The 27282-nt window shown below is 40.2% G+C and overlaps 1 protein-coding gene across 1 annotated transcript in view; it reads left to right on the forward strand.

The window, feature by feature from the left end:
• LOC138974296 (uncharacterized) overlaps positions 1–27282 on the forward strand; it is a 298636-nt gene that overhangs the window by 22666 nt on the left and 248688 nt on the right. The window lies entirely within an intron of this gene.

Raw genomic sequence — 27282 nt, forward strand, 5'->3', positions numbered from 1 at the left:
CTCTCTCACACTCTCTCTCTCTCTCTCTCTCTCTCTCTCTCTCTCTCTCTCTCTCTCTCTCTCTCTGTCTCTCTCTCTCTTTCTCGTTGCATGTGTGTGTAAGTCTGTCAGTCTCTGAGTGTGCACATGTGAGTGTAAGTGTTTGTGTTTGTTTTTGTTTTTGGATTGTGTGTATGTGTGTGTGTGTGTGTGTGTGTGTGTGTGTGTGTGTGTGTGTGTGTGTGTGTGTGTGTGTGTGTGTGTGTGTGTGTGTGTGTGTCTGGCTGTCTGTCTGTCTGTGTGTATGTTTATGTACACGTGTGTTTTAGTTCTGTATTTAAGTGTATCCACATTATACAGCGAACAAAAAATAATCACTGTTTCAAAAGGACGCATCTTGTTTGTAAATTAAATACTATCTCAAGTTCCGTAAGATCGACCTATAGGTGTACATGTACCACCACGAGTTCGCTTCCTTCTTGGTTACTTGATTGCGCCGGGAATTTGAGATTTGACCTGAAAATCAACAACAAATAAGACGCCGATTTGAGGATTACTGATGCTACTATGACCTTCATTAGCAACCTTGTTCAGGCCTTCATTAGCAACCTTGTTCAGGCCTTCATTAGCAACCTTGTTCAGGGATTTAACGAAGCTATCACGTGAAGAAATCGGGCCGGTATAGGAATGTGATGAGACGAAGCTATATATATATATAGTACTAGAATGAATACCCGCTTCGCCGGGTAGCCGGCTTCGCCGGAAAGAAGTACTTAGAGCCGTACGCCGGCTTCGCCGGGTCCGAACAATGGACCCGCCAAGCTTAGGTCCCTCCCAGATTCGTGGAATGGGAACAGCACGAAAATGATTCAGTGGCCATAATGCCATTCCTGACCATATCGAGTCCCATCCTTGTCGACGAATGTAACCGTGTTAATCACCTTTGGAGGCGAACTCCACTCAAACAGGACTGAGCAAGTTATGGCTTCTCAAAGGAAGGCCAGTACATAAAATTACGTTAAAATTAATATTAAAAGTCCTACGGTTTTGAGCCATTAAGGACTTGAGTGTTTCACATAAAATTACACAAAAGCCGCCAGACCACATCACAAACAGAACTGAACAATGCACAGGTGTTGCTTACATAGAGACACACACACTCACACACACACACACAAAAACACAGAGAAGCCGTATCTATAGAGAGATAGATGACAGTGTATTTTTCGCGTGGCTATAAATTGATTCGACCTTTGCACTTTTACAGTGAGGATAATTTACGGGTCCAATTTACGTTCTGTACACTGCGTTGACCTTCTAAAAATAGTAACAGTAACAGAACGCCGGGAATATGCGAAGACGCTCAGCGCAGTGGACAGCGCAGTGAAGTAACTTACAACTGAACGGGAAAGCCACACGAAGGAAGGGAGATAAACGCCAAACACTGGAGAAGATAAGGAAGAGTTACTTATAATGGTGAAATGAACACAAAAACAAAAATCTGTTCAGCGCTGCGCGCTGAGAGCACGTGTTGAAATATCTCATCGATGATATTGTGTCCGGGGTGTAGCTGAATACGGTGTCCAAATTTGAAAAAGATCCACCGAGAACTTTGGCGTTGTGATGTGGTGTAGCGGCTATGGTGTGTCGGTATGGGGGCCCGGGTAGCTGAGGTGGAACCAAAATAGCTGAGGTGGAACCAAAATCGGTTCAGTGCTGCGCGCTGAGAGCACGTGTTGAAATATCTCATCGATGAGGTTGTGTCCGGGGTCTCTCTGAATAAGCCCACCAAATTTGAAGCAGATCCATCGAGAACTTTGGGCGTGCATGGCGAATACACAAATACACAAACACACAGATACACAAACACACAGACAGACACAAGTCGTATATATATATAGTCATGACAAGAACTCAGAAGCAAGGCATCCACTCCGAGGCATACACGAAGGGTTTATATATAATATATATGCGTGACTTAGATCATTATGTGAAGAATTCCTATTTGATATCGCTTGTCCTTAAGTAGCAACACATTGTGCCTGTAGGACATGAATATTCTTTATCATCGTGTGAAGAAGTATTAAGAGGCTTATGAGAAGTAAATAAGAGGTAGCTGACCACGCAACGAAGTATATGAGAGGCTTATATGAGAAGGACCTAGGATGTTATAAGATGTTTTGTGGCTTGTTGTCAGACCGAGGGGGGCTTGTTGTCAGACCGAGGGGGGCATGTCGTCAGACCGAGGGGGGCATGTTGTCAGACCGAGGGGGGCATGTCGTCAGACCGAGGGGGGCATGTCGTCAGACCGAGGGGGGCATGTCGTCAGACCGAGGGGGGCATGTCGTCAGACCGAGGGGGGCATGTCGTCAGACCGAGGGGGGGCATGTCGTCTTCTCATTCCTTGTTATCCACAGTTAATAATTACCGCGACGATTAGCTTAGTTGCAAATTGACCATGAGACGTCGCGGTATCAACTTTGATTTGGTCTTTGAGAGTGAATGATTACAATCGTTGTCTTCGGAAACACGAATCCAATCCCGAGATTGTTCCATGCACATTTCAAACAAACAGCCTTGGGCTTTGATTTCGACAATACACTTTTTACATCGAACACATTCACTACTTTGATTTGTCACATATGAACATTGTTTGCTGTTACCCAGCTTGTTATTAGTGAGAAGACATGAACGTGATGACACTGATTATTATGGGAAGAAGTCAGAAGCTATGAGACTGGCGTAAAAACCTATGTTATATCACGTGAATATGATGACACTGATTATTATGTGAAGAAGTCAGACGCCTATGAGACTGGCGTTAAGACCATATATAATTATATATTATCACGAACTATACATATATGTTATCACGAATCGCGAATGTACCTGCACGCGGATCATATGTATGAACACTGCCCTATATGATGAGAGGAAGTTCCCTTGTTTGTAAGCAAGATAATTAGGCGTCTTTTGAGTTCACTTCATCTACTTGATGTGCCTGGGTTGTCTTCACTTCATCTACTTGATGTGCCTGGGTTGTCTTCACTTGAGTCACACACTGCATGCCAGTTCTCATTCGTTAAACAACCGACAGATTGAATAGTATTGTGTCTGCGTGTTTGTGTATTTGTTTGTTTGTTTGTTTGTTTGTTTGTTTGTTTGATTCATTCACTTGCGGCGTCGTGGCAGGCGGAAGAAAAAATCAGCCAGATAAGTTTTCGTTATTGTTTGTCTGTGCACAGACCGTTGGGTCGATATATTTGTGAATGTATTGTTTTGTCAATAAGAAACGTTCCAACAACCTACCTTTCTTGTTTTTTGATTCTGAAGTTTGGAACGTTGGCAGTCTCTTTGTTTTTGGATTTGTGTGTTTGTTTGTTTGTTTGTTTGTTTGTTTTGTTGTTTGTTAATGGTTACTTGGTTGGTTGGTTGTGTTGCAAGATGTAAACGTTTAATTTCAGTGGAATAATACAAAGCAATAGGAGTTAGATTTTTCCCCGGGGGTGAATGTTGTTGTTGGGGGGGGGGGGTGAATGTTGTTGTTGGGGGGGGGTGAATGTTGTTGTTGGGGGGGTGGGTGAATGTTGTTGTTGGGGGGGTGAATGTTGTTGTTGGGGGGGGGTGAATGTTGTTGTTGGGGGGGTGGGTGAATGTTGTTGTTGGGGGGGTGAATGTTGTTGTTGGGGGGGGGGGGGTGAATGTTGTTGGGGGGGGGTGGGATGGGGAGGAATAAGGACACTCAGTGCAACATGACATGACAACAATTGTTTTTGTCCGGCCGACCCTTTGCAACAACAACAATATCAAACGATAGATGCATGCACAAGATCAGAGAGAGAGAGAGAGAGAGAGAGAGAGAGAGAGAGAGAGAGAGAGAGAGAGAGAGACAGACAGACAGACAGACAGACAGACAGACAGACAGACAGACAGACAGACAGACAGACAGACAGAGACAGAGAGACAGAGACAGAGAGACACAGGCAAATAGGCAGAGCCTACCGGCAGATTGTTGCCAAGAACTCGCATGACAATGGTTTGTGATTGGAGTCAAGCAGAAGAAAGTGAACAATTGTGATTGCCACCTTGGCATCAGCCTCCGTATCCACAACTATCGATCTGACCCGTGTCGCGCAACACCTTGATTGGCCGGGAAGGAATTCGTTACACCACAAGAGTTTGTCTCTTGCAAAATATTCAAAGGAAGAGTACGGTGTTTGTTTCTTATGGATCATTTAGAATTTGTTGAAAAAACAAATCGTTGAATCACATTTCCGGGGGTTCTTGTTAGAAGCAGGGTATTGTAGGAATGTCACCTGAAATAGTACACCCTTGAAACTTGTCTGTCTTCTTTGGACATAATCAAACGAAAAACAAAAACGAAAAAAATACAAAAATACAAAAAAGAAAGAAAGAAACAAACAAACAAAGAAACAAACAAAAAACATACAAAAACACACAAACAAACAAACAAACACAAAAATAAACAAACAAAATATTTAGCAGACATGAGCACTTTTATCAGCTGTTCCCAATATTATTCAAACGTCTTTAAAGAGAAAAGATTGCCATTTACAAATGTCAACGGTATAATTCAAAATAATATAGTTTTTACTTGCAAAATAAAGAGACATAATTTTTTAGTGTCTGGTGCAAAGAGAGCTGTTTTCAGACTTGGAGTGTCAGACAAACATCTCTATCGCTAAACACGATATGATCAGATTGTTCTTTACGTCTGTCTCGTGTGTACTGCGCTATTTCACAAGTCGTTTTGTTTCACAGAAACATCTTGGTAAGAATAACACTGAAAAGTTCTTAAAACTTACAACATATACAGTAACCAGTAGAATAAAGTTCTTATAACATTATAGTAACCAGCAGAATGTTCCTTTGGCAATAGGATACCACATAATTATCAGAGATCACGTAAACTTGAAGTAGGATTCAATACCAGTGTGCTCATCATATTGCATTATAAACAAAAATACATTTTTGTGGCAGTGCAGTCAACACCTGCTCACCCGCTTCGTTTCTCGGTCAAGACGTTGTGGCTTCTTCTTCTTTATGTTTCATTGGTGTCACAATTACTGACTGAGAAAGTAGAGAAAATAGAGAATCTGTATAAATATTTAGATTATGGTAATCTACCAACGGTTTACACGAGAGGAAAGGTAGATCAAATTAAGGTTATGCATAATTTTACTTATTCATTTATTTCATTATGAATTCATTTCTTTATGAATTTATTTATTCATTTATTTGTTTGTTTATTTAGATAAGATAAGATAAGCAAACGTTAATGTCCATTTTCATTTTACACAAACATGGAAATGTGTCTGTTGGCGCCACATTGCATCTACAACAACACAAACACATTTGTGTATGCGTTTGTTTGTTTATAAATGGATGGATGGATGGATGGATAGATTTATTTAAGTATTCATGTATATATTTTTTGTGTGTATTTATTTATAAATGTAAGCTATTCATTTATTTTTTTGTTTGTTTATTTCTTTTCATGTTTGTTTATTTATTGATTTATTTATTTTTGTGTTCATTTATTTATTGATTTATTTTAACATTTATTTATTTGACATTTATTTTACATTAATTATCATGGTGTACAAGTTATACAATAATTTGAGTCCAACTAGACTCGGTTCTGAAATATTTTCAAGCCATGGACAACGTTGGCAGCGGACATGAATGTGAAATAAATTGTTTAGCATTGTTGAATATTGTTTATCCAGAGAGAGTTTAACAATTGTTTAGTTGATGTCTTGATAAGGCAGAGTTTACACCAGTTATTACTATGCGTTTCAGCTGTTCATGTCCCAGTCCCGTGTTGCCATGTCGGATGTAGGTACAATAACTCAATAACCTGTTCGTGGCCAGGCATAATGAATATAATTCTTTACACCATTTGATCTTTTTAATGCGAGTAGTTATTTGAAAATGTGAACTAAAAAATGATGCAATTCTGGTGTTAAGCAACCCATCTTTCTCTTGTATACTCAACACTTATTACAAAATCCCTGTTTGCAACAACAACAACAACAACAACAACAACAACAACAACAACAACAACAACAACAACAACAACAACAACAAATGAATTAAACAAATCTAAATTCTTAAAGTCGACTGATACCACCTATATATATATATGTCATCCGTATCTCGATTATGATGTATGCTGTACATTGTGTCAATCCCAGTAAAGCTCGCGACTTAAACTTGTGAAAGAATAACTTATAACCATCATCGCTGGTAAAGTTAGCACTAGACCTGAAGGTGTAAGCACTGTGACAGATCAGGAACATACACACACGGACTGACTTGCTGTCAATCATGTGGTCATCGCTGCGCCTGAAAAGCAAAGAAAGAGTTATATTTGTGTTGTTTTAACTTCTGCTGAGCCAGCGAGTGTGATGTGTACACCAGGCGATGGTACTCGGCGGGTTTCTCTGGCTGCCAAATTTACACGAATGAAATAATCATAAAAACGAAGATAACCACTTTAAACCTTCTTCATCGTGCCTTCAAGCCATGTCTGATTCAGAATGATTAGTCCTATAGCTTGATTGTTGATCTGGCCGACGTTTTACAGAGCATGGTTGGGGTCAAAATCAAAAGAGAGAAAATTGCCATTGCGTTGTCTTCTCTCTTTTTTATTCTCTGAATTCACAATAAAACACTATTGTTGTTTTTTATATAATCATCAACAACAAAACCAAAATCAATGAAACCATGAATTTCATCAAAACACGTAGATATAAGAATGTGTGTGCTGCATGTGACTCTGCTTTTATGGTTCGTTGCCGGAATACACTGAAGTGCACCATGTGTTCCATCTGTGTCGGTGCATGAACATCAAAGTTATTAGACGAAGTGAGGAAACTTTTTTGCATATGCCAACGAAAGTTTACTAAATTGTGGCTACAATTAAAACTGTCCTTCTGCAATGTAAATGGTAAATTGTAGATAGTCCCATAGCGTTTTAAGGGTGCTGCCTATTCATTGAAAAACATTGCTGTAATGGCACGAGTAGACCCAACAATTGTTGTTCCTGTAACCGACCACACAACCGTTAGATTCTCTTGATATTTTGTATTAAAAGCGTGATTACATGTACCAATTTACATATCAAATTTCACGCCGTTTTGATGGGTGTCTGACGAATGATCTGCCCCAAACAGCTAAACTTGTGCACTTCTTTGCACCCCACAAGTACTATTCATTACATCGATTACTTATATAAAGAGAGCTACCTCTATAACATTTGTATTGTCAAAACCTGGAGTGACTTTTGTCAACAAAATGTCCGATTCATCGGCGTGTGAAGTCACGCATAATTATTAGACTTATTGGATAAATTTTTTCGTGTTTTTTTTGCTTTCACATCCTTTTTCAATTTTCACAATTAAATTTGAACATTTCCTCTTTGGCGACGGAGGTAAATTCATTTGCCAAAAATCCCAAACTACACGTGCAAACCGTGACGCCATTCCATTGCGCAGGTTACTAAATTTCACGTGCAGTCCATAAAATGGTCTCTTTGTACTGTACAATGCAAGCATTGTGTTTGATATTAGCTTGTGACAAAATTCAAAGGGGTGTATACTTTCTTTTACCGTTGAGAATAGAATGATAGGAGTGTGCACTCTCCTATAACTAATCTGCATCTGACCTGTTAATGCTGACATCTCCAGTAAAGATGACTTTTTCTAGGACATTTAATAAAGTTCACGACGAAAGTTAAAGATATCTTCCTTTGGGTGGATCAGCACATGCAGATAGTATGACCAGGCAGAGTATTCTTCCACTTGGCCACTTAAGGTAGAAATATGACAATCTTCTCTTTTAAAGCACGGAGTGAAACACAACACACCTGGCTTTTCGCGAGATAAGGGCATCCCACCCCTTGCACACATACCAAACTCCTTAAGGGCAGGAGCTACCTTCAAATACACCGTTTTTCTTATCCAAGTCATGTGACCACAGCATTCATCAAACAGAACTGTTTGTGTTAAAATTCGGTGTGCTTTTGCTTCAAAGCATGTATAGAGTAATAGTATATGATCAAAAACAAAATTGCTCTTAGATTGACTTTAACAACAATTATTAAATAGAAAATAAGCAAAGCGTTGAATTGAAACATGTTAGTTCACGGATGACAAGATAATGTCAACACTATTCATCAGAAGGATTTGAACTTTTGCATGATTGTTTTAGACATTCCGATAGATGTTTTGTTGGAAACGATTTTCTCTAGGAAAAACAGTAAACGGACTACAAATGTTGCTTCGTGGGTAAATTAAAAACATTATGAAAACTGGAAAATGTGTATCTCTTTAAAGTTTTTCCCTTGAGCTTATCCGTTTCAGCAAATCCTTTATCAGCATGTCTAAAACATTTCTGCAAAAGTTCAAATCATTCTGATGAATAGTGTTGAAATTATCCTGTCATCCGTAAACTAACATGTTTCGATTCAACGCTTTGCTTATTTTTCATTTAATGATTCTTACTAAGTCAATCTAAAAGCACATTTTGTTTTTGATCATATACTATTACTCTACATACATTGAAGCAAAAGCACACCGAATTTTAACACAAACTTTTGTATCCTGAATGCTGTGGTCAAATGACTTGAAGAGAAACACGGTGTATTTGAAGGTAGCTCCTGCCCTTAATTGCTCGTTTGTTTCTAAGATCACATGTATCAGTTTATCTTGGCGTGCTCCTTTATTATTACATACACTCCATGGCTTTGTATTTGTGTAACTGAATAAACACTGTTTAAACCAAACACCTATATATATATATATATATAGACTGTTTAAACCAAACACCTATATATATATATATATATAGACTGTTTAAACCAAACACCTATATATATATATATATATATATATATATAGACTGTTTAAACCAAACACCTATATATATATATATATAGACTGTTTAAACCAAACACCTATATATATATATATATATCCCATGACCTCCCTTCTTTGTCTCTGTTACTTCAGTATGGGTATATATGTTGTATTTTTATAGCTCAATAAATACATCATGGACTCAAAAAAATATATGATAGTGCAGATTCCGATTTGGGCGAAGAACTACTTTGCTCCCGACCTTTGACCTCGCGCCGAACAATGTGACACATTTGTATGAAGTTCCAAAATCGTATTGCACGGCTCAGAAAACCATATCAGTTGCACGCAAAAATGAATCTCAGAACTGATCTGATGTATGAGATGCAATAAGCAAACGTTTCTTTCATTATGAAAGCAATGCAGGTGGGAAAAAACGAACATTCAACTTACAAGATAACCAGATGCTAGCGAACCAAAACAAAAACACGAGTACCCTCCCCTTGCTTCGTTAGCAGACGACTTTTGAGAATCTGTCAGACCGTCCTTACCTGGCACGGTTGGGCTTCGCTATCATCAGCTGTTTCACGTGTTTTGCGAGCAAGTCTACTCTTTTGCCTGGCTCTGCAGTAAGTCCACATTGGCGATGAAGGTATCTAAGAACTTAACATGTGTGTATTTTTCCGTAATCCAGTCATATTCTTTCAAAATGCAATCAAGCGGCGGTGACAGACTTGGGTCCTGTTTTCATCGCATCAATACCAGTTTAGGTTCATGCAAACACACTCGCAAAACAGTTTATCATGTAGATACATTTCAAATAGGGAGCAAATGGTTAAATCTACATATGTGTTCCCTAAAATTTGCTTCTCTGTCAATAAGACTAATTGTATAATAATGCGTTCGAAAAAAACAACGTGGAATCGATTCTGAATCGAGTCGAGTAAGCCAAATGGGGGCCAAACCGGTTTCCCCGTTCCGCCGACCTGAAACGCAAAAGAATTGTGCGCTTCAACTAAATGGATTTCTATACGACTTCATTACTTTCTTGCAACTTATGAACCTTTACTTAACGCTTTTAAACGGTCTGAAAGTAGTGTTACCGCGTACTTATAGATGCACTCATTCGTTTTATTTTTTCAGCGACGGTCACTTAGTTTAAGGTTGCAAAAAGGCCATGTCTCGCTGAAAACACTGTTTCACACTCCACAGATCGCAAAAGTGCCGCTAGTAGTCTACACTTTGTGTTTGATGGTAGAATGGGATATACAGATTACAACACTCGTGGTTTTTTATATGGCTTGTATTTCAGTCAAGACCCAGCGGGAATATCAATCGAGAGCCACTCGCCAAAGGCTCGTGTCTCCCGATGATATTCATCCGCTGGGTCTTGACTGAAATACAAGCCATATAAAAAACCACTCGTGTTGTAACCATATATATATCGCCTGGCAGCTTGCTGTGCAGAGTGGGGAGATGTTGATGAAGATATATCGTAAGTCACCCATCACATGTCAATCCGAAAAAACTAATTCAGCAGCAAAATCTCACTCTGTTCAGATCAGCCAGGCTATTTTTAATTTCGTATGTATTCTAGTGGAAGTATGCTGTTCTCTGACAAGCTTGGAGAGCCAGTGGGTGAAGGGCATGATGCTTTGCGCGTGAAGGAACGCGTCTTAACGACACAAACACAACACGCAGTTTTCAGGGATATTATTATAATCAACTGGATTCGCTTTGGATTTTTTTAAACTCATATATTTTGAAGTTATATGACTAGTTTTGCATCGTGACATGCTGCAGAAATATTTTATCTCCAGTCGCCATTCCAGCCACAAGCTCTGTAATTGCGAGTCATAATCAGAGCACAGGAACTGCACTTGGACCTGACTATTACCATAACATTTAGACACTCATTCTGTACTGCATGCACCTTTGACCTGACCATTACCATAACATTTAGAAAGTCATTCTGTACTGCATGCACCTTTGACCTGATTATTACCATAACATTTAGAAAGTCATTCTGTACTGCATGCACCTTTGACCTGACCATTACCATAACATTTAGAAAGTCATTTTGTACTGCATGCACCTTTGACCTGACCATTACCAGAACATTTAGAAAGTCATTCTGTACTGCATGCACCTTTGACCTGACCATTACCATAACATTTAGACACTCACTCTGTACTGCATGCACCTTTGACCTGACCATTACCATAACATTTAGACACTCATTCTGTACTGCTTGCACCTTTGGGGAGAGATGTTGTCGTGGAATGGAATAAAGTAATTCTACAGATGAAATGCATGGCAAAGGAATGAGATGGTATACCCCCAACGCAGTCCCATCTCTCCCCAAAGGTGAATGCAGTACAGAGTGAGTTTCTAAATGTTATGGTAATGGTCAGGTCAAAGGTGAATGCAGTACAGAGTGAGTTTCTAAATGTTATGGTAATGGTCAGGTCAAAGGTGAATGCAGTACAGAGTGAGTTTCTAAATGATAAATGTAGCATAAAATAAAGAGGTAGTTATAACACATTGATGAGAGTGATTGTAACCAGGTACAGACCGTGCATGCCATGGTCACACTCACATGACACAGGTGTAGCAGGTCTGATTGGTTGATTGGTTGATTGGTTCATTGATTGATTAATTAATGCGCGTATTTATTTCTTTGTTTCTTTGTTTATTTATTGATGTATCCATTCATTTGTTTATTAATTTATTTAGTTATTTAGTTATTTATGTGTTTGTTTGTTTGTTTTTTGTTTTTTGTTTGTTTGTTTGTTTTTCGATTTACTTATTTATCAGTTTACTGATTAAATTATATATTTACTTATTCGTTTATTTGTTTGTTGGTTTGTTTGTTAGATTGTTTGTTAGATTGTTTGTTAGATTGTTTGTTAGATAGTTTGTCTGTTTGACTTTTTAATGTTTTTCTCTCTATTTGTTTATTGATATATATATATATATATATATATATATATATATATATATATATATATATATATATATATATGTGCGTGTTTATCTATCTGGGACATCTGGGCTTGCTTTCTTTCTACCCAATGATGAAATATAACTTAACCAACAAACATTCAATGACATTTGTTAAAATGTCCAGTTGGAGCGAGAGTGAAATGTACACAACAATCCTCCAAACATCGTACACAACAATCCTCCAAACATCGTACACAACAATCCTCCAAACATCGTACACAACAATCCTCCAAACATCGTACACAACAATCCTCCAAACATCGTCAATGGTTGTGTTGTTGTTTATTGAACGGTATCGCGGGAAGTTCACAAGTTCTTTGAATGTTTTCCCAACTTAATTGTTCTGCCGTGTCTTGATTTCAGTCATACATGCCGTGTCTTGATTTCACATGCCGTGTCTTGATTTCAGTCATACATGCCGTGTCTTGATTTCAGTCATACATGCCGTGTCTTGATTTCAGTCATACATGCCGTGTCTTGATTTCAGTCATACATGCCGTGTCTTGATTTCAGTCATACATGTCTTCATCTTTTCAATGCAATGTATTCATTTTTTTCGTTTATTTATTTATTTGTATATTTAAGCCTATTTATGTATTTATTCATGTATGTACTCGTGTAATTGTTTTGTTTTTTGTTTGTTTGTTTATTTATTTATCTTTTTATCTATTTCTTTATTACTTGTTTAATTATTTTTTGTTTTATATTTTATTTGTTGATCTGTTTGCTTATTTCTCTATTTAATGTCTATTGATTTGTCTACGTGTTTAGGGCCAGAAAGTGAATTTCTGAGTCTTAGAGAAGTCAGCAAACAGAAATGCTTTTTATTTGAGAAATATATTATTATTCAAATTGGGGAATATTTTCAGAAAAAGTCACGCTTAGAACTTGTGTACAAGAAAAACAATATAACACCCCCCCCCTCCCCGGGGGTTAATCTCGCATATCCAGACAAAAAAGCTCAATTCCAGTTTATCTCCTGAGACACTTGTGTATGCTGTACCAGTAGGAAGATCATAGAATAAAAAGCAGTACGCCATTAGTGTATTGTATACCACGTGACCTGGCTCACAGACGTGCACAAATTTGCATACCCGTACCTTTATGCAAATCAGGATCGGGCTCTGTATCATTAGAGAAACTGATAAAATATTCTACACAGTTGCTCGGCTTTACAGTTTAACTCAGAATGTAAAAATAATATCTTGCGTTTGAAAATTTTCTTCTGGAAGTAGCTATTGAACGCTTTAAAACAGCCAAGATGAAAATAATAATCGCCTTCCCTCATCACGCATCACGCAGCAGTTGACGAGGCTGATGCTGACACCGCCAGTCTTCTGGACCTTATATCAATATTGTTACCATTGAAATGCAATGGAGGGAGTGCTAAACGTATTTTTTGCAATTCCTCTACCGCATTTCATTCCTCTGAATGTCGAGCTTTTAGTTGGCAGTAAATAAATAGTCTAATGTATAATAAAAGGAATAAAATAAATAAATAAATCTGTAAACAAATGAATGAATAAGCGAGTTGATGAATACATAAATGAATTAATCAAAGAACGAATGAATGAATTAATAAATAAAGAAAGAAAAAAATAAAGAAATACATGAATGAATGAACAAATAAATGAATAAATAAATGAATGCATGGATGATTGAATGAATAAATGAATGAATGAATTAATTAATGAATTAATAAATAAATAAATGAATGAACAAAAAAATGAATAAGTAAATGAATGAATGAATGAGTGAAAGAATAAATGAACGAACGAATGAATGAATAACTGAACGAACATACCTATATGTGCTGATGACCAATTTAATTTCCTTTGTTGGATCAATAAAATGTTATGAGTTATGAGTTATGAGTTATGAGTTACGAGTGAAAAAGCAGCACCAACAAAACAAAATATATATTCTTGCACCATCGTGCCTTTTGACGTGAATTTAATATCATCTAAAATATTAGCTAACATTTTGGTGAATTTGTAACAGCTCATTTGGTCAGGTATGATAATATGAGTTCTGATTTTGGACAGAGTTAAAAGTAAAACACAGCGTAGTTCACAACATGCACCAGTTCTGTGTGACGCTACACTATACATTGCAACGTACTGTGTGCACGAGTGTGTGTGTGTGTGTGGGGGGGAGGTGCGCGTGTGTGTGTTTGTGTTTGTGTGTGTATGTGTGTTGTGTGTGTGTGTGTGTGTTTGTTTGTGTTTGTGTGTGTATGTGTGTTGTGTGTGTGTGTGTGTGTGTGCGTGTGCGTGTGTGCGTTCGTGCCTACGTACGTTTGTGTGTGAGTATGTGTCCGTGCGTGCGTATTGTATACCGAGGGTTCCCTGCCAGAACCCAGTATCTCGACTTTTTGCTGATTTTAATTTTTTTACACCAAAATATAGTTATTGACTTCCTCTTCAATGTAAATATTGAGTTTGAACCAAAAACTAAAAAGGGATCGATTTATTGATCAGTGCCGAAACCAAGTATCGTTTGTTGTACACAAACCATCCGTGCCAAAACCCTGTATAGTGAGATACGGGGTTCTGGCTGGCATTACTTCGGTGAGGATCATAGAACGTTCCCTGCCAGAACCCTGTATCTTGAGATACGGGATTCTGGCTGGCATTACTGCGGTAAGAATCATAGAACGTTCCCTGCCAGAACCCTGTATCTTGAGATACGGGATTCTGGCTGGCATTACTGCATTAAGAATCATACAACATTCCCTGCCAGAACCCTGTATCTTGAGATACGGGATTCTGGCTGGAGCCTTTCTGACTGCAACTAACTCGCAATGGTCAGCAAAAAACACTTATTTCGACATACGTGGCTTTTGTGGGACAAAATCAGACACAGATTCAACAGAACTCGTGAATCAAAAAGAAATGTTCGGAGATGGATCTTTTCGGCGCATGTTTTTTTATGCAGAAGCAGGCGGGTTTATAACCAGAACAAATTAGTGGATTTTTATTAAGCTAAATGTATTGTTATGGTTTGTCAATAGTCAAAACTAGTTGTTTACCCGTGATTTGTAAAAATGTAGAACATTTTACAGATCACGGGGCGCCGCAATTTGTATAATGTTTTACAAATCACGTAAATGCCCCCGATATTTTTTCTTCTCATCTCCAAAGTCAAGGGATCTATTAGATTTTTTCTTCTTCATTTCTTTATAGTCCCATCGCTGGGAAATTTGGGTCGCTTCCTCCCAGTGAAAAGCTGGCAACAACAGAGTCACGCTACCCCAAAGTCAAGGGATCTATTAGATTTTTTTGATTTTCTTCTTCATTTCTTTAAAGTCCCATCGCTGGGAAATTTGGGTCGCTTCCTCACAGTGAAAAGCTAGCAGCAACAGAGTCACGCTACCCCAAAGTCAAGAGATCTATTAGATTTTTTTCATTTATTTATTGTCCCATCGCTGGGAAATTCGGGTCGCTTCCTCCCAGTGGAAAGCTAGCAGCAACAGAGTCACGCTACCCCAAAGTGAAGGGATCTATTAGATTTTATGGATTTTCTTCTTCATTTCTTTATAGTCCCATCGCTCGGAAATTTGGGTCGCTTCCTCCCAGTGAAAAGCTAGCAGCAACAGAGTCACGCTACCCCAAATTGAAGGGATCTATTAGATTTTTTGGAATTTTTTTTTTCATTTCTTTATTGTCCCATCGCTGGGAAATTCGGGTCGCTTCCTCCCAGTGGAAAGCTAGCAGCAACAGAGTCACGCTACCCCAAAGTCAAGGGATCTATTAGATTTTTTAAAAATTTCTTTATTGTCTCATCGCTTGGAAATTCTGATCGCTTCCTCCCAGTGGAAAGCTAGCAGCAACAGAGTCACGCTACCCAAAAGTCAACGGATCTATTAGATTTTTGTTCATTTCTTTATTGTCCCATCGCTGGGAAATTCGGGTCGCTTCCTCCCAGTGGAAAGCTAGCAGCAACAGAGTCACGCTACCTCAAAGTCAAGGGATCTATTAGATTTTTGGGATTTTCTTCTTCATTTCTTTATAGTCCCATCGCTCGGAAATTTGGGTCGCTTCCTCCCAGTGAAAAGCTAGCAGCAACAGAGTCACGCTACCCCAAATTGAAGGGATCTATTAGATTTTTTGGATTTTCTTCTTCATTTCTTTAAAGTCCCATCGCTGGGAAATTTGAGTCGCTTCCTCCCAATGAAAAGCTAGCAGCAACAGAGTCACGCTACCCCAAAGTCAAGGGATCTATTAGATTTTTTTTCATTTCTTTATTGTACCATCGCTGGGAAATTCGGGTCGCTTCCTCTCAGTGAAAATCTAGCAGCAACAGAGTCACGCTACCCCAAAGTGAAGGGATCTATTAGATTTTTTAAAAATTTCTTTATTGTCCCATCGCTTGGAAATTCGGATCGCTTCCTCCCAGTGGAAAGCTAGCAGCAACAGAGTCACGCTACCCCAAAGTCAAGGGATCTATTAGATTTTTTGGATTTTCTTCTTCATTTCTTTAATAGTCCCATCGCTGGGAAATTCGGGTCGCTTCCTCCCAGTGGAAATCTAGCAGCAACAGAGTCACGCTACCCCAAAGTGAAGAGATCTATTAGATTTTTTAAAAATTTCTTTATTGTCCCATCGCTTGGAAATTCGGATCGCTTCCTCCCAGTGGAAAGCTAGCAGCAACAGAGTCACGCTACCCCAAAGTCAAGGGATCTATTAGATTTTTTGGATTTTCTTCTTTATTTCTTTAATAGTCCCATCGCTGGGAAATTTGGGTCGCTTCCTCCCAGTGGAAATCTAGCAGCAACAGAGTCACGCTACCCCAAAGTGAAGGGATCTATTAGATTTTTTAAAAATTTCTTTATTGTCCCATCGCTTGGAAATTCGGATCGCTTCCTCCCAGTGGAAAGCTAGCAGCAACAGAGTCACGCTACCCCAAAGTCAACGGATCTATTAGATTTTTCTTTCATTTCTTTATTGTCCCATCGCTGGGAAATTCGGGTCGCTTCCTCCCAGTGGAAAGCTAGCAGCAACAGAGTCACGCTACCTCAAAGTCAAGGGATCTATTAGATTTTTTGGATTTTCTTCTTCATTTCTTTATAGTCTCATCGCTGAGAAATTTGGGTCGCTTCCTCCCAGTGAAAAGCTAGCAGCAACAGAGTCACGCTACCCCAAATTGAAGGGATCTATTAGATTTTTTGGATTTTCTTCTTCATTTCTTTAAAGTCCCATCGCTGGGAAATTTGAGTCGCTTCCTCCCAATGAAAAGCTAGCAGCAACAGAGTCACGCTACCCCAAAGTCAAGGGATCTATTAGATTTTTTACAAATTTCTTTAGTGTCCCATCGCTTGGAAATTCGGATCGCTTCCTCCCAGTGGAAAGCTAGCAGCAACAGAGTCACGCTACCCCAAAGTCAAGGGATCTATTAGATTTTTTAAAAATTTCATTATTGTTCCATCGCTGTGAAATTCGGGTCGCTTCCTCCCAGTGGAAAGCTAGCAGCAACAGAGTCACGCTACCCCAAAGTGAAGGGATCTATTAGATTTTTTTTCATTTCTTTATTGTCCCATCGCTTGGAAATTCGGGTCGCTTCCTCCCAGTGGAAAGCTAGCAGCAACAGAGTCACGCTACCCCAAAGTCAAGGGATCTATTAGATTTTTTGGATTTTCTTCTTCATTTCTTTAATAGTCCCATCGCTGGGAAATTTGGGTCGCTTCCTCCCAGTGAAAAGCTAGCAGCAACAGAGTCACGCTACCCCAAATTGAAGGGATCTATTAAATTTTTTGGATTTTTTTTTTCATTTCTTTATTGTCCCATCGCTGGGAAATTCGGGTCGCTTCCTCCCAGTGGAAAGCTAGCAGCAACAGAGTCACGCTACCCCAAAGTCAAGGGATCTATTAGATTTGATTTTTTTTTCATTACTTTATTGTCCCATCGCTTAGAAATTCGGGTCGCTTCCTCCCAGTGGAAAGCTAGCAGCAACAGAGTCGCGCTACCCCAAAGTCAAGGGATCTATTATATTTGTTTTTCTTTTCATTTCTTTAGAATGACCGACGTCTTTTTCGTGCTACAGTGGTAACACGGTGGTGGAACATGGATTCGAACCTGCGACCCTACGATCACAAGTCCAGTGCTCTACCAACTGAGCTACCGGGCCCCCGGGTACACTTTTGCCGTATGGGCGATTGCACCCCCGCACCGCCCCCCCCCCCACACACACACACACACACACAACTGGCAGGCTGGATTTGTTTTCTTTGCCGCTGAAAATCGTAATGTTTTACCTATCCGGCCCAAACCACCCCCCACCACCAAGCATAGAGGCTAGAAACAACAAATATTAATAATAATAAAAGGCATGTAGACTTTGTGGAATGCGATATTTTAACTTTTTTACAAATCGCGGTTTTAGGTTCGACGTAATTTGTAAAATGTTTCTACATATTTACAAATCACGGGTTAACATGAGTGTCTAAAATACGGGTGAAACGAGATTTCAAACTGACAAGAACATATTTTGGGTCAACTTGACTTGCCAGCCTGCTTTAACCAAAAAGCATTGAGGGGTCACCATATCGATAATGGCACAGCTGAATGATGATCAAGATAATTATGCACCCGCACAGTATCATTAGAGGACGATGGGAGGAAGACCATAAAAAGAACCCTGTTTCTCGTGTTATTATGACCGTTGTGGGATTTGTTGTTTTTGGTTGCACACGAAAAAGCTTCCTAAATAAAAAGAAAGAATGGTAGCTCAAATATGTAAAACAAGCAGTGCATTACAAAACTAAACAACACAAAATTCGTGGTGTGTTTCTCACATTTATTGTTTTGTTTCACAGCATGAATCAGATATTTCATTTGGCAACGTCTCCATACTCGGTAAACTTCCAAGGGTAGTCTTGCCAGAACAACGTAGGCAATGTTTTGTCAGGCCCCAAGACTTGTGCACTAAAAGTTCCCACCTCAAATACTTATATACTGTTAATAATTACAATGTTTTTGAAAAAAACTATACATGACAAAATCGCTCGAAAAATCCGACTAAAATCCCGCTGTTGTTGTGTTAAAAAAAAAGTATAAACTGGTGTCTGGCACTACTGTCAACAGAAACGAGAAACATGTTGACACGCAGAGGCCAGAATACTGTGCAGGAGCGCGTTTGTGTGTGTGTGTGTGTACTGTGTGTGTGTGTGTGTGTGTGTGTGTGTGTGTGTGTGTGTGTGTGTGTGTGTGTGTGTGTGTGTGTGTGCCGTGTGTGTGTGTGTGTAACCGGAAAAAGCGATGAAAACATTCTTCAAACAAATAATAGCGTAACAATACCAACAAACAGACAACTCTTGAACACAATTTACCCTTATGAGCAATGCAAGTGCGCGCGCGGATGTGTGTTTGTGTGTGTGTGTGTGTGTGTGTGTGTGTGTGTGTGTGTGTGTGTGTGTGTGTGTGTGTGTGTGTGTGTGTGTGTGTGTGATAATTGAGCAACTAGAGCAGTCTAAAAACGGTGTTTTTTCGGAAAGTGTACAGGCGCCTGTGCGTGTAACCTACGTCATCAAATTTAGCTTTTACGTCACGCGTTTGCGAAGTTCTACACATCGTGCTGACTAAAACCACGTGTAAAATCGATTCTGGCTGGTCAAGTCTGTACATAGAGCAGGTCCGAAGCTCTGGCAAAATGCTGTATCATCATATAGGTGGTTCTGGCTTTATCACTTTGCGATTTTTTTCATGTTGAGAAGAGTGCCAAAACATCGTATCTGAAGATACGGGGTTTTGTTACGGCTATTCTGTGTGATTTGACATGTTGGGAAGAGTGCCAAAACATCGTATCTGAAGATACGGGGTTCTGGCAGGGCTATTCTGTGTGATTTGTCATGTTGGGAAGAGTGCCAAAACATCGTATCTGAAGATAAGGGGTTCTGGCAGGGCTATTCTGTGTGATTTGTCATGTTGGGAAGAGTGCCAAAACATCGTATCTGAAGATGCAGGGTTCTGGCAGGACTATTCTATGGATTTTATTCTGTACGGTGACTTGTCAAAACCAAGTATCTCAGAAATCTTGTAAAACACAACAATAAACAGACACTCGCTTTGATTTGTGTGTTCTTTTCTTGTGGATTAGGTTCTTTACAGACTGTTTATGCCCTTACAATCATTTCAAATCTCTGTCTTTCGTTTTCATTTTTTTACCAGCATTGCAAACCTTGAATAGACTGTCCTGAAAAGTTTTCAAAAAGCGAGATACTGGGTTCTGGCAGGGAACCCTCGATATGTATGTATGTATGTATGTATGTATGTATGTATGTATGTATGTATGTATGTATGTATGTATGTATGTATGTATGTATGTATGTATGTATGTATGTATGTATGTATGTATGTATGTATGTATGTATGTATGTATGTATGTATGTATGTATGTTATGTATGTATGTAAGTATGTATGTATGTAGGTATGTATGTATGTATGTTTACATGTATGCGTGCGTGTATATGTGTGTGTGTGTGTGTGTGTGTGTGTGTGTGTGTGTGTGTGTGTGTGTGTGTGTGTGTGTGTGTGTGTGTGTGTGTGTATGAGGGTGTGTGTACTTAAGTGCGCGTGCACGTGTTAGAAGATATACATTGTACACATAAAATAAACGAGCTACAGGTGCCGACTTTTCTCACCTGTGTACAAGTCTACCTCGGGATCGTGTGAATGCTTTATCATGCAGGTATTGTTCTGTGGCAGGTGTTGTTCATACGAACAGGGCGCACCATGCAACTAACAATGGGACGGTAGCGTTAAAGTACAAGAGTCAACACGACTACAGTCCCTGCACTAACTGCATGTCTCCTTATCTCCTCAATCAATGCGCGGCATTCAATGAACAACCGACCCAAGTATAGAGTACTTTCAAACGGATCAAGCCTCGCACACACAAACGCACACACACACACACACACACACACACACACACACACACACACACACACACACACACACACACACACACACATGGCCGTATGGTTATGGTAGACTTTAGTCCGGCGTTGTTGTTTTTCAAATATATCGTATGGCAGATTTAGCAAAATATAAGGATATGCAGGAGTATAATGCTTTCAAATAATTGTCTGAAGATTTCTGTTCTTGTCGTGGTCGGCCAAAACGGAAAACCAACAGGGGAGGCTCTGCTTGAGCACAAATGTTTATGTGCATATTGTTGTTGTTGTTGTTGTGGGGAGGGGGGGGGGTGGTCTACCAAACCTTCCATTATCTCTTTCTCTGTTTGTTTGTCTGTTCCTTTCTGTCTGTCTGTCTGTCTGTCTGTCTGTCTGTCTGTCTGTCTTTCTTTCTTTGCATAATTAAGTGATTGTTTCATCCCGCATTACAGATTATAAGAAAAAGTCTAGCACTATGATAAATCTCAATCCTTGCAAAATAAAGTTCAGTTTAGTTCAATTAAGCTCTCTCTGTCTGTCTGTCTCTCTCTTTCTCTCTCTCTCTCTCTCTCTCTCTCTCTCTCTCTCTCTCTCTCTCTCTCTCTCTCTCTCTCTCTCTCTCTCTCTCTCTCTCTCTCTCTCTCTCTCTCTCTCTCTCTCTCTCTTTTGCCACAACCAAAAAGTCTGTTACAAAACTGCACAGATTGTTTTTATATTTTGAGTTAATTATGTTAGTTCTTTATTTCCCCGACCCCGTGTTTCTAGATATATTTCAATCCATGTTTTTACGAAAGTACAAACTTTTCTTCAAAACACTCGAGAGAAAAAAAGATGAGAGTCGGTGAAGTCCATTTTTGGCAAAGCTAGTTGAATTCTTCCCCCCAACCTGGTGCTGTGAGCCCAGTGTGTGGGGGCAGACAGTAGGTCTACAACACCAAGCACTTGGCACGCTGTTCACACGTCTGGCCCCACCCCCACCCCCATCCACAGAGAGGGAGAGAGTGAGAGAGAGAGAGAGACAGAGACAGACAGACAGAGGGAGAGAGACAGAAAGAGAGGGAGAAAGAGAGAGAAGCAGACAGACAGACAGACAGACAGACAGACAGACAGACAGAGACTGAGCCTCGAGAGAGAGCGTCAGTCTGTCAACCAAGTTGTTCAGTCTCAGTGCCTAGACGCCACCTCATGCATATGTTATTCACTCATTAGCATATCTGCAGACGTAAGTAGTTCTCGCGAGAGGAGCGGGGAGCGGGCAAGAAAGCAGCATGTTCGAGCAGTTAAATCCAAGTTGATGAAAAAGACGACGAGACAAAAGAAGTGGCCGACAAAAGCAGGAATGGTAATGGCGGCGTGATATGGCGAGCCAAGAGCGGCAAACAGATCATTACAACTCTGCCAGGGCGGACTCGGCGCGCTATCACGAGTTGTCGGCCTTACAGCGCTCGCCGCGGCCCTTGCTTGAGAGCAAAAAACAAAAATGGCGGTTGGCGGGGAGCGTGGTTTAGTCTTTAGTCTCTGTGCACATCATGGCGGCATCACGCTCCCCGAGATGTGTCCTTCCGCCACCAGTGTCGTCCGGTCCGAGGTTTTGTCACCTCTAGTCACTGCCATGCAGGTATGCCGTGTGTTGTGCTGTACACTGCAGTATCGACAGAACTGTGTCAATAGTTTTTGCTTTATTTGCAGTAAAGTTTCCAAAGTTGTAAAGAGGATCATGGCGGAGTAATAACTCGCAGGTGTTGCATTTTAGTTGATGTCATTCGTGTGTCTCTTGTTTTCAAGGTGTAGTTTTAACGTTACGTTACGTCTCAACATCATAGTCGGGGATTAAAGCAAAATGAGGTGAGAGTGCAGCGGTCGGATTTAGGGTGGTAACAATCTCCTCGCTTTCTATTTTTGTCTCTCCGAGCTGCGTTTTGCAGGCGATAAGGTTGCGTGTGTTTTCTGCATCATGCTAGTTGCTTACGAAGAGCCAATGCTACACAACGTGTCATTGATTCTTGAATGACCTGTCCACATTCCTAATGCTTCTTATCTTCTCTCTCTGTGTCTCTGGCTCTGTCTCTGTCTCTCTCTCTGTCTCTGTCTCTCTCATTCTCTCTCTCTCATTCTCTCTCTCTCTCTCTCTCTCTCTCTCTCTCTCTCTCTCTCTTATTCTCTCTCTCTCTCTGTTCTTATTCAGCGTTTGATTTTTTTTGTGTGAAACTGGATTTAGATACGTCTGAATTTTTATGTTTTTTCCCAAGCCGCTGTGGGCTTTACAAAAATGTTCACTATTCCGAGGGCCAATGGCCTATTAGGCAATAAATAATTCATTATCATGTCTTCTCTCTCTCTCTCTCTCTCTCTCTCTCTCTCTCTCTCTCTCTCTCTCTCTCTCTCTCTCTCTCTCTCTCTCTCTCTCTCTCTCTCTCTCTCTGGCAATGAGTATTTTTCTGGTATTTCTAAAGTCAATTTTAGTAATTGTATCATGCAGTAATGTTGGTGTCTCTAATTGTTTGTGACTTAAGTGTGGCGGTTTTGTGTAACCCGTCTGCGTACCCACCCCACCCGATTTCAACCCACCCCTTTTTTGGTATGTGTGTGTGTGTGTTTGTTTGTTAGTTTTTAATATTTGTACCTGCTTGTTTCATGCTCTGTTTTTCCTCCTGTGCCTTTCTCGTTTTGATTTTTGTTTTGGAAATTGTTTGCAAATGACTTAAAGATATCTTCCTTGGTCTACATGCGACCATACATGTAATCCACTAACGTTGCAAGGGATAGGAGCACCCTCCCCTGAGACCCATACATGTATGGAATACTATATAACTGTACTGTTTATATTGTAGTCATTTAAAAACAGAATAAAATACAAAGTACTAAAAGTATCCAGAACAGAATTGTTGCATTTGGACACCTTGACAGAGTCCTGCCCATCACAGCCCATCACAGCCCATCCACAGCCCATCACAGCCCGAACCCTGCAGTGTGGGCATTTTTTTGTTTTTGTTGCTGAATTAATTTCGTTAATTGACACAGGTGTCACTCCGCCAGAAATGAATCAGACAAACATTTCCATTGTGCTTAGGCTGTTGATTATTTGTGTATGTCTAAATGGAAGGGGGCTCTTGCTCTATGTGAAAGCCTCCAGGAGGTTTACACGATGATGTACAGGCCAGGGAAGGTGTCTTTGACCACAGAGATGATGTACAGGCCAGGGAAGGTGTCTTTGACCACAGAGATGATGTACAGGCCAGGGAAGGTGTCTTTGACCACAGAGATGATGTACAGGCCAGGGAAGGTGTCTTTGACCACAGAGATGATGTACAGGCCAGGGAAGGTGTCTTTGACCACAGAGATGATGTACAGGCCAGGGAAGGTGTCTTTGACCACAGAGAAAAACACTGAAGGAACAGGAAATACAGAATTGAAGCAACATTGTGTCTCGTTCTCACACCTACACCCACCCCCACCCCCACCCCGATGGGTCATTATACAATTTCCTCTTTCGTTGGGTGGGACATAATGATCAATGTAAACAGAGGGGGGAAGGGGGGGGGGGCTTGTAGGTTCAAAGCTGAATATTTCCCTTATCAACCACAAAACGTTGGATCCCCGTTTGTTAGTCACGTGACCCAACAGGACTTCTGGACAAGTTGTCAGACTATCAACTTAGAGGGATCAAAGTTTGTCGCATTGTCTCAGTACCGCGTGTTAGTGAGAGATCTGATTGTTTAAAACAACTGCCCAAACCCGAAACGGTTATCTGCATTCAACTTGACCAGCAACACACCTGCTGACATTTGGTCATGTGAAGGGTCTGACCTTCCTGTGGGGTATACTTTGATTCCACAGACTATAGGCCCCGAATAACTGTCCTTTCAAACAAACATTTCTGGTATTTTGAAGCATATCTATTAAGATAAGATAAGATCAGATAAGATGAGAACACTTTAATGTCCATTTTCATTTTACATAAACATGGACATTTCAAAAAATAATTCGCACCACATCGCATTCTAATAACACAAACACACGAGCATAAAGCATAATCGAACATTAGCCCAATTGGCAACACCTAGAATGGCTTCTTTAGGCACAACTTGTAGCATGTGTCACAACTTGTAGCATGTGTCACAACTTGTAGCATGTGTCACAGAAGTAGTGTCTTACATCAGCATGCATGGCATCCCACCAAGGTCAGCAGTCAAGGTCAACGCGTGTTGCAAGGACATGACTGCTGACCTTGTAATAACGTATGGCACGCGACACGACTCACACAACAATGAACATTGTCCTTGTTACTGAAACATTCCTCAGAAACTCACAGCTCGCAGTGGCCTTGGATTAATATAGTTTACGCTGTTTTTCCCGAGAAGTGAACGTACCGACTGTGTTACTGCGCATGACAGGAATGACAACATCGTAGTTTATTTACGAGTCCTCAACAGCTAGGAATGTAAAAGAGGATGTGCTGATGGCATCGTTCTTGTACAACCTTCACAAGTCTGGCCTGCATGGAATGTGTCTGCAGCAAGCTAGTTCCATTAAAAGAAAATCAAGAGGGTATCAAACTATATCAAAGACTTTTGGAACACAGGTAAAGACACTTTTGTTTTGTTTAGATATGTGTGACCATATGCGGCATTATGAACAGCTTTCTGCCCTTAGAAGTCATAAAATAAAATAAAAATATGTATACAACTTTCGTGTCACGTCTGCGCAGTTTAACTCGATATATACAGGCGAAATCGCAGAACATAACAGACATGTTATGCACAAAGCCGGTATTAGTAGGACACCCCCCCCCCCTCTCTTTGAGCAGCCCTGAGAGTGGCGAGTATTTTACTAGCCATGGCGAGTAGAAACATGTAACTGGTGAGTAGAAATGTCCATCTACTCGCCAAATGCGAAAAAAATGGTTGGTTTGGCGAGTAAAATTTGCTCTTTGGCTAGTAAACTTTGAGAAGCACTAGCCAAAGGCCAGTGGACATTGTTGGGCTTCCAGTGGACATTGTTGGGCTTCCAGTGGACATTGTTGGGCTTCCAGGGCTGTTGAGAACCCTCGATGTAAGACTTCTGTCTCCAGAAACTGCTTGCTCGGATGTTCTGTCCACTGTGTATGTAACTTACCCTCCGTTTAAAGACTGGGCCTTGTGTAAGACCTGGTTTTCTCACAGTTCAGAGGTCTGTACAATACATTGCGAGCACCCCACTACCATCATGTTGCTGGCGTATGATAAGATCACTACAACACAAAACTTGAATTGTATTAGGTTTAAGCTATATATAGAATAGTTTATTGGTGGAGAAAGCCCCACTGAAATGTATTTTCATATTTTTCGAACACTCACGCAACGTTTATTAATGCAGCAGAAACTGCTGTTCAAATACCTCACTGATTCCGTGTTGCTCACAAACGTTGGCCTGTTCTGGTTTTGTATTTTGTCTTCTTTGTGTCCAGTCACGTGATCTTGAACAGTTTGCCCTTCGAGATCCTTGTGTTAGAAACAGAGGTGTTCTACTTCCTCTATACGTGCAAGGGACATATCAATGGTTGACCTTATCTATTGTCCAAAAGAGCTCTCTGCCTTAACAAAAACCCACACACGTCGATTTCGTGTGTGAGCGCAAGTTGAATGACATGACATAACAGTATACCAATATCGAGGGTTGGCCGAGAGCAGAAGATTAGCTATACCCTCGTCTGAAATGATTGCTATTGTGAAGAAAGACTCAACAGATATATGGGTAATCATAAAACTTCTGTTGTGATCATTGGGTCCCTCTAAGCTCATTATGTCTGTAAGTCAAAGAATTGTCATTACCTGTAAATATTTGTTTGTCTGTTCACTTAAAAGACCGTTGGGTCGAACTATCTGTGAATGTATTGTTTTGTCAATAACAAACGTTCCAACAACCTACCTTTATTTTTTTTTATATTAGTAATATAAGTATTTATAGGACAAAAATATTTCCATTTGCTTGTGGCATCTACCCAGGATCTCAGAGGACAAACCGTATACTCTGCTCCAAGCGGTTGAACACGTTCCCTTCAGACAGTCGGAAATCACGTTACTCTGACCGTTGTCATAGCAACAACACAATGCAGACTTGGACCAGGTCAACCGTGTGATTGCCTCATTAGCAATGGAAGCTGATAATGGAAGGAGCTGATAATGTTGTGTGATACCAGAAGGGACAGAACTCGTGCCCTGCAGCTGACAGCAAGGACACCAAACACTTGTGGATCAAAGACACGGTGTGAAGGTTCAAGATGCGACACTATGTGAACCCTAGGCACTTGTCAAAGCTGTTATTAAATACAGACAACAATACAACTGCGTCCAAAGAATCACACCTAGTGCCCATCTTCATCATCTGACAAAAAGCGCTGTGACTGCCTAACAGTGTCTGTGTCCCTACAGGTCTCTCTTCCACTGCTGTCTGTGTCCATACAGGTCTCTCTTCCACTGCTGTCTGTCATCGTTACAGGTAGTTCTAGGTATTCGTGCCGTATGATTCACTCAAAAATACTA

The sequence above is a fragment of the Littorina saxatilis genome, linkage group LG8, assembly GCF_037325665.1.
Source record: "Littorina saxatilis isolate snail1 linkage group LG8, US_GU_Lsax_2.0, whole genome shotgun sequence".
In the NCBI taxonomy this organism is placed as follows: Eukaryota; Metazoa; Mollusca; class Gastropoda; order Littorinimorpha; family Littorinidae; genus Littorina; species Littorina saxatilis.